Source organism: Myotis nattereri (genome assembly GCF_964212035.1).
Source record: "Myotis nattereri genome assembly, chromosome: X".
NCBI classification, from domain to species: domain Eukaryota; kingdom Metazoa; phylum Chordata; class Mammalia; order Chiroptera; family Vespertilionidae; genus Myotis; species Myotis nattereri.
This window is the reverse complement of record NC_138078.1, coordinates 16,909,804-16,921,306: the sequence shown is the minus strand read 5'-3', so window position 1 is coordinate 16,921,306 and position 11,503 is coordinate 16,909,804. Positions and strand designations below refer to the sequence as shown.

Here is an 11,503-nt window from a genome sequence, read left to right as displayed (position 1 = left end):
TTAATGAAACTCCTTGGGTTTTTGTTGAAATAGTTTTGATTTGTGTCCTGTGTCTCTATTTTGTTCACCTAACTTGTATTTTTTGGCCATTGTTACAAGAGCTTCTGGGATACTTTGATTTGATCTTTCCAGAATTTTAATCAATTCAGGGGCAGTCTTCCAATCATTTTTCGTCATAAGAGTAATGGACGTGCCAGTCTTCCCTGCTCTTCCAGTACGCCCTACTCTGTGTACATATTCTTCAATGTTTCTTGGGAAATCATAATTATACACATGTGTGATATCATCAACATCAAGACCTCGGGATGCTAAGTCAGTAGAAATCAGTATTTTCACATTTCCACTTCTAAAGTCATTTAATGCCTGCTCACGGTCACTCTGTTCTCTGTTTCCATGCAAGGATTGTACAGATAGGCCTTGGACACTTAAATCGCTGGATAAGTCATCAGCAACAATTTTTCTACTGACAAACACAATGACTTTGTCTTTGGGTGACAGGCTGTGTAGGAATTCTTTTATAAGAGATCGTTTTTCTTCTTCTGTGGTAACAATTATATTTTGCTTCACTGTATTTACAGCAACTAGGTCCAGAGTACCAACATAAACGATCATAGGCTCTTTCAAATAAGTTTGTGAAAGTCGACGAATGGCATCTGGCCAAGTTGCACTTGTCATAATCGTTTGCCGATCTGGGCGCACATCTAATAAAATCTTCATTATCTGAGGTTGAAATCCCATGTCTAGCATCTTATCAGCTTCATCTAAGACTAAGTAGGTTATGCTTCTAAGGTTGACAAAATTATTCATTTGCAGATCATTCAGTCGCCCAGGAGTTGCAATAATGATGTCTATGTCTTTGGCAACGTCTTTTATTTGTTGTTGTCTACTTCCACCACCGTATATACAAATACTTTTAAGATTTTTATATGCATACTTAGAACATTCATTTCCTATCTGGAGAGCTAATTCTCTAGTCGGTGTAAGGACTAGCATGCCGGGACCATTCCTCTGTTCTCTGGGTGTTGGTTGAGAACTGATGTGAATAAGCCCAGGCAATAAATAAGACAAAGTTTTGCCTGTGCCAGTTTGGGCGACTCCTACAAGATCTATCCCTTGTAGAACAATTGGCCACACCTGTGATTGAATTGGCGTTGGCTTTTGAAACCCTGCTTTTTTAATGTTTTTCATTATTTCAGGATAATTCTGGAAAGCGTCCTCAAATTTAATAGTTGGGTTGGGGATAGACCGTTTTTCACCATCTTTCAAATCATCACAAATTATATTGAAGTGTTCCTTCCTCCAAAGGTCTGCCTGCATTGGAGACAGAGAACTTGTTGCTTTGGATTCTATGTAAAAGTCTTTTTTAATGGGTGCTAAGTCTTCCCATCGTCTTTTCTCCCAGTCTGTCACTCTTGCCTTAATTCGATCCCAGTCTATCAATGGTCGAACTTCTCTAACAGTGTTATCTGTGGTTAAGTCTCTTGCAACAGCTGGCTGGGCTGCAGCATTATTAGCAGTGCCTTCTGAATATTGGTGGTTGCTTCCTTGTCTTTCAACAATAGTCTCTATAATTGCTTTGGCCTTTGCTTGCATATCCTTGCTGCCAAAAATGTTTACGTCTGCTTCGGAATCACCCTGTACCGGGAAGATCTGTATTTTCGTGTTTGTCCTACTCTGAATGTCTCTTATTTTTGATCTGCCATGACCAATCACTGTACCAACCAGACTGTTTTTTATTTTAAAAACAAGAGGAGGGCGTGGGGGCCAGGAGCCCTAGGCTCCAGGTGGCTGGAGGAGCTGCCCCAGCTCTGGCCTCTGCCACCTCTTCCTCCCCTGCCATCTCTGTAGGCCCTGCCAGCCCTGGGATCCCTTAGTTTTGGCTCTGCCCACTTCTGCTTTGGGGCCCAGGCCATTGCTACATGGTAGAATTGGTACAGACTTATCGCCTACCGCCAGTTGGGAGATGTGGCCTCGGGTCTCTTTCTCTTCAGGCTCTGGAGAAACAGACCATACTGACTTGTAGATAGGTAGGTATATACCTGTTACCTGGGGAAACATTTAATGTGATGTCACAGAGGGATGGCCTGACCAATCACAGGCTTGGGTTAGGGTGAGGTAAGCAGGTATCTCTGAAGCAAATTTAAAGTGACACTCACTCTCAGAGGTTGAGCCTATAGGCCTTTACAGGACCTTGAGAGTGAGTGTTTCTGCACCATGGGTGTCATAGGTGCCTCCATTGCTCACTTCATTCTAATTTTAGCTCAGTTTGGGAGCAGATTGGAAGCAAGCCATGAACTTATCCACATAGGTTTGCTTTTTTAAAAAAATAAAAAATAAATAAATCAATCAATTATTTCCACAGGAAGAAATATAGTGGATTTGTTTCTTTCCTTAGATCCTTCTTCTTTTGCCAGTTACATCTTCATGGCATTTTTCTCTCTTCAGCAAAAGTTGAAGTTGCACAGAATAGGTTTGATTCACCTTGTATCCTTGTATATGTAAGGACCAGTGTCAAATCCCCTTAAGGTCTCTGTTCATCAGGGTTAAATTCCTAGTTTTCTAAAATATTTCTTTTCTTTTCTTTTTCTTTTTTTTGTTGGCTGTAGGCCTGTCATATATGGCTTTTATTATGTTGAGGTATGATCCTTCTACTCCCGCCTTGCTGAGAGTTTTTATCAAAAATGGGTGTTGGATTTTGTCAAATGCTTTTTCTGCATCAATTGATATGACCATGTGTTTTTTTTTCTTTCAATTTGTTTATGTGATGTATCACGTTTATTGATTTGCGGATATTGTACCATCCTTGCATCCCTGGGATAAATCCTACTTGGTCATGGTGTATGATCTTTCTGATGTACTGCTGGATCCGATTTGCGAAGATTTTGTTGAGGATTTTGGCATCTATGTTCATGAGGGATATTGGCCTGTAATTCTCTTTCATTGTGTTGTCTTTACCTGGTTTTGGTATTAGTGTGATGCTGGCTTCATAGAATGAGCTTGGAAGTGTTCCTTCCTCTTGAATTTTTTGTAGTAGTCTGAGGAGGATAGGTTTTAGTTCTTCCTTGAATGTTTGGTAAAACTCCCCTGTGAAGCCGTCTGGTCCTGGGCTTTTGTTTGCTGGAAGCTTTTTGATGACTGCTTCAAGTTCTTCCATAGTTATTGGCCTATTGAGATTTTTAGATTCTTCCTGATTGAGTTTTGGAATGTTGTATTTTTCTAGGAATTTGTCCATTTCCTCCAGGTTGTCTAGTTTGTTGGAGTAAAGCTGTCCATAGTATTTTTTAACAATCATTTGTATTTCTGTGGGGTCTGTTGTTATTTCGCCTCTATCGTTTCTGATTTTGTTTATTTGGGTCCTCTCTCTTTGCTTCTTGGTGAGTCTGGCTAGAGGTTTGTCAATTTTGTTTATCCTTTCAAAGAACCAGCTCTTGGTTTCATTGATTTTCTGCATTGGTTTTTTTTTTTGGTCTCTATGTCATTTATTTCTGCTCTAATCTTTATTATCTCCTTCCTTCTGCTCACTCTGGGCTTTTCTTGTTGCTGTCTTTCTAATTCTTTGAGTTGTAGAGTTAGATGATTTACTACCATTTTTTCTGGTTTTTTGAGGTAGGCCTGTAGAGCTATAAACTTCCCTCTCAGGACTGCCTTCATTGTGTCCCATAGGTTTTGGATTGTTGTGTTTTCATTGTCATTAGTTTCCAGGATGTTTTTGATTTCTTCTTTGATCTCATTGTTAACCCAATCAATATTTAATAACATGCTATTCAGCTTCCAAGTGTTTGAGTATTTGGGGTTGTTTTTATTGTAGTTTATTTCTAATATTATGCCATCGTGGTCTGAGAAGATGCTTTTTATGATTTCAATCTTCTTGAATTTGGGGAGACTTTGCTTGTGACCCAATATGTGGTCTATTTTTGAATATGTCCCATGAGCCTTGAGAAGAAGGTATATTTTGTGGCTTTGGGGTGAAGTGTTCTGAAGATGTCAATTAAGTCCATCTGATCTAGTGAGTCATTTAGGATTGCTGTTTCTTTGCTGAGTTTTTGTCTAGCGGATTTATCCAGTGATGTCAGTGGTGTATTAAAGTCCCCTACTATGATTGGATTGTTGTCGATCTCTCCCCTGATATCTTCCAGGAGTTTTCTTATGTATGTGGGTGCTCCTGCATTGGGTGCATATATGTTTATCAGGGTTATATCCTCTTGTTGTATTGATCCCTTTAGTATTATGAAGTGGCCTTCCTTATCTCTTGTTATGGCCTTCACTTTGAGGTCTATTTTGTCTATATAAGTATTGCTACCCCAGCTTTTTTTTCATTTCCATTTGGCTGAAAGAGTCCCTTCTAATGAGGTGGGTCTCTTGTAGACAGCAAATATATGGGTCATGTTTTCTTATCCATTCAGCCACTCGATGTCTTTTGATTGGACCATTTAGTCCATTTACGTTTAAAGTTATTATTGAAAGGTACTTGTTTGTAGCCATTTCTATTTTTTTTTTTTTGTGGCTGTTTTCTTTCTGCGCTTTTTAGTTCTTCTTTTTACACCAGTCCCTTTAGCATTTCTTGCATTGCTGGCTTGGTGGTGATAAACTCCCTTAGCCTTTTTTTGTCTGTGAAGCTTCTTATTTCCCCTTCAATTCTGAATGATAGCCTTGCTGGATCGAGTATTCTTGGACTCGGTCCTTTGCTTTGCATCACTTTGTAAATTTCCATCCGTTCTTTTCTGGCCTGATGTGTTTCTGTTGAGAAATCATTTGATAATCTAATGGGAGATCCCTTGTATGTAACTTTCCGTCTCTCTCTTGCAGCCTGTAAGATTCTCTCTTTGTCCTGAACATTTGCCATGGTAATTATGATGTGTCTTGGTGTGGGTCTTTTCGGGTTCACCTTGTTTGGGACTCTCTGGGCTTGTGTGACTTTTTTCTTCCCCACCTCAGGGAAGTTTTCTGATATTATTTCTTCGAATAGGTTTTCTAATCCTTGTTCATCTTTCTGCTGTTCTGGCACCCCTATTATTCGTATGTTGTTTCGTTTCATGTTGTCCCAAAGCTCCCTTAGGCTCTCCTCCTGTCTTTTTATTTTTTTTCTCCAATTGCAGTACATTTTGGGTGTGTTTTGCTTCCTTGTCTTCTAATTCACTAACTCGGTCCTCCGCTTCTCCTAGTCTACTGTTGATACTTTCCATGGTGTTTTTTATTGCAGCTATATCACTCTTCATTTCTTCTTGGGTCTTACTTAAGTTGTTGGTTTTTTCATCTGATTCTTCTAGCTTCTTCCATATGTTATTGATTTTTTCATCTGTTTCTTCTTGCTCCTTGCAGAAGTTGTTGATTTTTTCCTCCATCCGGTTTATGCACTCTGGGACCCTTACTCTGAATTCTTTTTCTGTCATGTTGCATGCCTCTGTATTACTTAGCTGCTTTTCTGGAGAGTCGTCCTTCTCTTTCCTTTGGGGGTTTCTTTGTCTACCCATGTTTGATCTCACTGACATATCTAGACGTTGAGTCGTTCAGTGGCTGCTCCCTGGGTGGCAGTGACTCCTTGGTCTGTGGTTGCTCTTCGGGCGGTTGCGGTGGCAGCTGCTCTTCAGTTGGCAGCAGCTCCTCTGGTGGGTGCTGTTCACAGCTGTGGTGGCTCTTCTGGCTGGTGGGGGGAGGTTTCACGTACAGCTGCTGTTCCTCAGCAGAGGGTGTGGTGCTCAGGAGGCTGCTGTTGCTTGGATCGGCTGCGTTGATTTAAAGGCACAAAATACAACACAACAAGGCGCCACATACCAGGCACTTAGTCCTGCCAGGTATTCACGAGAGTGTTGAATTTCCCTGCGATACACTGTTCCTCTGTGTTGTAAACCACAGTCCTTATTTTAAAGCAGGCCGTATTTGTTTCCCAGACTGCCTTTTTTTGTGTTTAGCAAAGAGTCAGTTTGTGGCTCAGCCTCTGGGTGGCAGTGTTCTGGGGTTGACCTCAGAGGCTATACGGCTTCTCTATCGCACTTAAAGCTGGTTTGGGGAGGTCAAATATCCAGAGCTGTCTCTTTAATTGTTACCCTGCTCTCTAAAATATTTCCTGATATGTCATGGTTTCCATGATGCACATCATCCTGTTCCTTCTCCATTGGGAATGATTCATTGAGGAGCTTTTGTGATATGGCACATAGAACTACACAAATCAGCAGAAATGGCCTGAACTTTATATGTATTCATTACTGAGCATGACTGTTGTACTCATTCTACCTATGAAGTCAAGACACAAAGCCCCTCACTGGAACATGATGGGCATTTGAGTCCATTCTTCCTCGTCCTGTACTTACATGATTGATTTTTCATTTCTTTCTTTAACTAAAAGTAGGCTTTACATTTATCATTTATAGTCACCCTATGGTCAATTGCAGCACCTGCCAGGCCTCATGGCGGCGGGATCAGCGGAGAGGGGAAGCCTCCCGGCCCTGGAATCAGCTGAGCCAGGAGGCCTCAGGGCCCCGGGATCAGCTGAGCCATGAGGCCTCAGGGCCCTGGGATCAGCAGAGATGAGAGGCCTCAGGGCCCCCGGGATCAGCGGAGCCGGGAGGCTTCAGGGCCCCGGGATCAGCGGAGCCGAGAGGCCTCAGGGTCCTGGGATCAGCAGAGTGGGGAAGCCTCCAGGCCCCGGAATCGGCTGAGCCAGGAGGCCTCAGGGCCCCGGGATCAGCGGAGCCAAGAGGCCTCAGGGCCCCGGGATCAGCGGAGCCGAGAGGCCTCAGGGCCCCAAGATCAGCGAGCCAAGAGGCCTCAGTGCTCCGGGAACAGCAGAGCCGAGAGGCCTCAGAGCCCCGGCATCAGCGGAGCTGAGAGGCCTCCAGGCAGCGGGATCAGCGGAGCCGTGAGGCAGCGCCCGCCCTGGAGCCAGCGCCCAGGCCCCTAGATTTACCACAGGCCCCTTCACCCCTGCCCTTGCCCCGCCTCCACCGCCGCCCCCCTGTCCAGCTGCTGCCCCGCCTGCCTCACTTGCTGAAGTCCAAATCTTAGGCCAGCCTCCTGCAGCTGCTGGCAGGGGCCGCCACCCAGGGGGCTCCCCCAGCCCCCATCTGCAGCCTGTCGGAACTCTGCTTGGCTGCCACAGCCACAGGCGCATCAGGACCACCCTGCTGCTTAACTCCCAGGCCCTGAGCACAGTGTGGAGCCGCCATGCCTGGAGGGCGGGCACACGTGTGCCTGGTGCAGCGGGACTTGCTGGGGAGCTGCCCGCCTTCCCGGCCGAGCCTTAGGCCCGTCGCCCAACGTGGAAGGGCCGCAGCGGCCACCAGGCCCTGAAGGCTGCCCTGAAAGTCACACAAAGACAGCCTTCTACTGGAGGGCAGGCATGTGGTGCTCCAGGAAGATGCCGGAGGTAGGGAAGGAAGGTCATGGAAGGGAACAATTGCAAGAGGAGATCCCGAAGGTTCTGAAAGCAGAGGACCAGCTCCTTGCAGACCTGAACTCTGTGTGGGCCTCCTTATCGGCCCTGGCGGTGGGAGACACAGGAGGAGGTGATGGAGCGGGGCTGCGCCCAACGAAGACTCAGAGGAAGCAATGTGTGGACAGGGCCAGGCGGAGCAGGCAGGCCCGTGCGATGCCCGCTGGAGCGCAGCCAGACCCCAAGGCGACCACCAAGCCAGGCCCCAGGGAGAAGGGAGCAGATGCCACTCCACTCTCTGGAGAAGACCATTGAGCAGAAAACTAAAGAAACTGATTTTACATCATTTCCCAGGTGGAGAACAGTTGGCATGTAAGCCCCTGACCAGTGTCCAGCCTCTCCTCTGTCTGTCTATGTCACTCTTAGGTACCATGTTCTTTGTTCTCTCTTAACTGCAACTCATTTTTAAACTAGATTGCTTTTAAAAGAAGACTAAATAAAGTTTCCCTTAAGTTATTTAGGTGGTGCTGGGGCTGCTGGGGCTGCTGGGGGCCTGATAGAAGACACAAACATGCAGCGGGGGGCCTGTACCCAGCAGCCCCAAGGCCCACCACCTTGGTGCTGGGGCTACTGGGGCCCTGATCAGAGACCCCCAGCACCAAAATCAGAGACACAAACCCGCAGGCCCGGCACCCAGCAGACCCCAGGCCTTCGCGGCAGCGCTAAGGAGCAGCAAGCCGAGCGGTAGGAAGCAGCAAGCAGGTGGGCAGTAAGGAGGGAGGGGTCCCAGAATGCTAGAGGGCACATGCGGGGCTAAGGGACCCCCCACCCATCCCCAGTGCACGAATTTCCTGCACCGGGCCCCTAGTTTAATATAACCACCTGAATTTACTAGTGAAGAAAGTGAGAGCTCCAAAGTCAAGACCATTTTTACCAATGGTTGGTAACAAAATTTGTACGAAAATATGATTTGCACTGAGTCAGGCACCCTGTTCTGTTAGTCACATCTGTTGGGAAAAAAATAGAATTTGGGAATCTTCTAGAAGATTTAGCAGTTATCCTATATAATAAAAAACTAATATGCAAATTGTCCCCTTGACTGGGAGTTTGACCAGTAGTTGGACCAGGGGATGGGGCCAGCCAGCCAACCACCTATGGCTCCGCCCCTTAGCTGGCCCTGCCCCTGATTGGCCCCCCCCCACCCCAATCAGGGGCGGGGCCGACCAGCCAACCACCTGCGGCCCCTCCCCCCGGCTGGCCCCATCCCCAATCGGCCCCCCCATCAGGGGCAAGCCAGCTGGCCAACCTTCCACATCCCTCCTCCCCCCCCCCAGGCCACCCGGCTTGATGGCCCCGATTGGGGCGGGCTGGCCAGATCCCACCCATTCACAAATTTGTGCACTGGGCCTCTAGTTTTCTTATGAATTAAAATAATTAGGTAAGTACATTGCAGATATTTTTAGGGATTATTGTGGCACTGATCACTGGGTGAAAATGGAATATATTGACTGGGATAAGCTTGATAAAAACTATGTTTCATTTCAGTACAACTATTTTAAAACAAGAAAAGTGCCATTGTTGTCTACTACCAAGTCTTTTAGAGAAGACACAGATGGACATGGCAGGCTATAATAGAATCTAAACTTTAACCAACACATAATATCTATTTTCCCCCCGACAGAATCTCTCACTCCGTCATTTTCAAAACACTTGACTTTATTAAGGAGTTTACACACAATATTGAAAGCTTAGTGGTATTATTAAATAATCAGTTGTCTTCAAACTATCAGTATGTTTCCAATGCTTTTCAATAAGTATCTTGAACGCTGCATATCTTTAACTTATCTTGAATCTTCTGGTAGTCTGGCACAACTTCTTTTCACTGCAGATCTTAATGAAACTCCTTGGGTTTTTGTTGAAATAGTTTTGATTTGTGTCCTGTGTCTCTATTTTGTTCACCTAACTTGTATTTTTTGGCCATTGTTACAAGAGCTTCTGGGATACTTTGATTTGATCTTTCCAGAATTTTAATCAATTCAGGGGCAGTCTTCCAATCATTTTTCGTCATAAGAGTAATGGACGTGCCAGTCTTCCCTGCTCTTCCAGTACGCCCTACTCTGTGTACATATTCTTCAATGTTTCTTGGGAAATCATAATTATACACATGTGTGATATCATCAACATCAAGACCTCGGGATGCTAAGTCAGTAGAAATCAGTATTTTCACATTTCCACTTCTAAAGTCATTTAATGCCTGCTCACGGTCACTCTGTTCTCTGTTTCCATGCAAGGATTGTACAGATAGGCCTTGGACACTTAAATCGCTGGATAAGTCATCAGCAACAATTTTTCTACTGACAAACACAATGACTTTGTCTTTGGGTGACAGGCTGTGTAGGAATTCTTTTATAAGAGATCGTTTTTCTTCTTCTGTGGTAACAATTATATTTTGCTTCACTGTATTTACAGCAACTAGGTCCAGAGTACCAACATAAACGATCATAGGCTCTTTCAAATAAGTTTGTGAAAGTCGACGAATGGCATCTGGCCAAGTTGCACTTGTCATAATCGTTTGCCGATCTGGGCGCACATCTAATAAAATCTTCATTATCTGAGGTTGAAATCCCATGTCTAGCATCTTATCAGCTTCATCTAAGACTAAGTAGGTTATGCTTCTAAGGTTGACAAAATTATTCATTTGCAGATCATTCAGTCGCCCAGGAGTTGCAATAATGATGTCTATGTCTTTGGCAACGTCTTTTATTTGTTGTTGTCTACTTCCACCACCGTATATACAAATACTTTTAAGATTTTTATATGCATACTTAGAACATTCATTTCCTATCTGGAGAGCTAATTCTCTAGTCGGTGTAAGGACTAGCATGCCGGGACCATTCCTCTGTTCTCTGGGTGTTGGTTGAGAACTGATGTGAATAAGCCCAGGCAATAAATAAGACAAAGTTTTGCCTGTGCCAGTTTGGGCGACTCCTACAAGATCTATCCCTTGTAGAACAATTGGCCACACCTGTGATTGAATTGGCGTTGGCTTTTGAAACCCTGCTTTTTTAATGTTTTTCATTATTTCAGGATAATTCTGGAAAGCGTCCTCAAATTTAATAGTTGGGTTGGGGATAGACCGTTTTTCACCATCTTTCAAATCATCACAAATTATATTGAAGTGTTCCTTCCTCCAAAGGTCTGCCTGCATTGGAGACAGAGAACTTGTTGCTTTGGATTCTATGTAAAAGTCTTTTTTAATGGGTGCTAAGTCTTCCCATCGTCTTTTCTCCCAGTCTGTCACTCTTGCCTTAATTCGATCCCAGTCTATCAATGGTCGAACTTCTCTAACAGTGTTATCTGTGGTTAAGTCTCTTGCAACAGCTGGCTGGGCTGCAGCATTATTAGCAGTGCCTTCTGAATATTGGTGGTTGCTTCCTTGTCTTTCAACAATAGTCTCTATAATTGCTTTGGCCTTTGCTTGCATATCCTTGCTGCCAAAAATGTTTACGTCTGCTTCGGAATCACCCTGTACCGGGAAGATCTGTATTTTCGTGTTTGTCCTACTCTGAATGTCTCTTATTTTTGATCTGCCATGACCAATCACTGTACCAACCAGACTGTTTTTTATTTTAAAAACAAGAGGAGGGCGTGGGGGCCAGGAGCCCTAGGCTCCAGGTGGCTGGAGGAGCTGCCCCAGCTCTGGCCTCTGCCACCTCTTCCTCCCCTGCCATCTCTGTAGGCCCTGCCAGCCCTGGGATCCCTTAGTTTTGGCTCTGCCCACTTCTGCTTTGGGGCCCAGGCCATTGCTACATGGTAGAATTGGTACAGACTTATCGCCTACCGCCAGTTGGGAGATGTGGCCTCGGGTCTCTTTCTCTTCAGGCTCTGGAGAAACAGACCATACTGACTTGTAGATAGGTAGGTATATACCTGTTACCTGGGGAAACATTTAATGTGATGTCACAGAGGGATGGCCTGACCAATCACAGGCTTGGGTTAGGGTGAGGTAAGCAGGTATCTCTGAAGCAAATTTAAAGTGACACTCACTCTCAGAGGTTGAGCCTATAGGCCTTTACAGGACCTTGAGAGTGAGTGTTTCTGCACCATGGGTGTCATAGGTGCCTCCATTGCTCA

At 44.9% G+C, this 11,503-nt stretch overlaps 2 pseudogenes across 2 annotated transcripts; both read right to left on the bottom strand.

Moving 5' to 3' along the window:
- On the bottom strand, positions 1-1,913 carry LOC308511511 (putative ATP-dependent RNA helicase DDX53; annotated as a pseudogene). The gene has a single exon. The product of its transcript is annotated as a putative ATP-dependent RNA helicase DDX53 (transcript).
- A 7,347-nt stretch (positions 1,914-9,260) lies between these two features.
- LOC308511509 (putative ATP-dependent RNA helicase DDX53) lies at positions 9,261-11,173 on the bottom strand (annotated as a pseudogene). The gene has a single exon. The product of its transcript is annotated as a putative ATP-dependent RNA helicase DDX53 (transcript).
- Positions 11,174-11,503: the final 330 nt, after the last annotated feature.